Genomic DNA, 1,314 nt, shown 5'->3' with positions numbered 1-1,314 from the left:
CTGACAGTTAACGGATGGTAGATCCCGTGACTAAAGAGTTTAGTCAGTTATTCATGTACTGTTGGAGCTTCGAGCTACAGGTCTATAAGGTCTCCTTGGTAGCTCAATGAATTCTTCTTGGTGTTGATTTGAAATGTTCAAATTGACAAGAGGTATTTTGATTATATATGATATAATCGGTATGATATATGGGATACATCTAGTGGAGGATTGATGTAAATGAGATTTACATTAAGTACCATGGAATAGAAAAAGAACTATGGTTTATATGTTTTATGAGATGAAATATTAAAACTATAGGTTATAAATATAGTATGCTAAATTGGTTATCATTTATATTTATAATACTATTAATTATTGGATAATTAAATCTTTTTCTTTAATAACCAATTGAGTGGGAGGTTATTAGTGGTTCATGGTAACCGTGAGATAAAAGAAAAAAAAATTTCCTAATTTTAATAAGTTTTTGAAAAAGTTTTTGTCAAATTTTTTTTTCAGTTTTCTCTCTCACAAAAGAAACTCACGGAGCTTGTCGAGTAAATACTGATTTAGTAAACGACAACTTGAGCAAAGTAAACGATCGTGTAGTGTTTTGTAGGCGACATACACTAAGCTAAACGATGAGCTAAATGATCGCTTAGCTTTTGCTAGACGATCACTTAGCTTTAGCTAAACGATTGGGCATCGACCTATGCGATAGGTTTCTGTCTTCTCCCATTTGCCCAATCGTGTAAACGATTGTTCATTCCTCTTTCACCTGCCTCATTCCAAGTCCATACAGAGCCCACCCTCTAGATTCTCACACCGAGAATACCAACGTAACCTTCTTGGTGGTGTCATACTCAACTTGACATCATCGAGGTTTTGTGGAGGCCGTTCGTGTTGCTGAGGTGTTCATGACCAAGGCGATCGCAGAGGATGAGTACGCGATGTTCGTACTGTAGAGCGGTCATGTTGTTCGAGCATTTGAGGTTGCTGTGTCTGAGCGTTCGTGAGCAAGGAGCGTGGAGACGAATCTACAAATGTTCGTAGAGATTTCTCCTTGTTCATTTGTAGTTTTCATGCTGTAATTTTGATATTGATTATGTAACTGTATGTTTTGTTTACGACTGTAATTGTAATGTTCATACATGATTGTAATTTAGAATGATCTATTTTTCGCTGCTCATAGAAATCTCGAATTCGATTTCTTTCATCTATATATAGGTAGAATTCATGCAATTATATAGGGTTGCATGAAGGGAGCTCCAGCTTGAAGATCATCACACAAAGAAATGGAATTTGGTGATAATCCATCAAATGTGGTGAGTGGTT

The sequence above is a fragment of the Benincasa hispida genome, chromosome 11 (genome assembly GCF_009727055.1).
Source record: "Benincasa hispida cultivar B227 chromosome 11, ASM972705v1, whole genome shotgun sequence".
Lineage (NCBI taxonomy): Eukaryota > Viridiplantae > Streptophyta > Magnoliopsida > Cucurbitales > Cucurbitaceae > Benincasa > Benincasa hispida.
The sequence above is the reverse complement of the archived record's forward strand: the minus strand, read 5'-3'. Positions refer to the sequence as shown.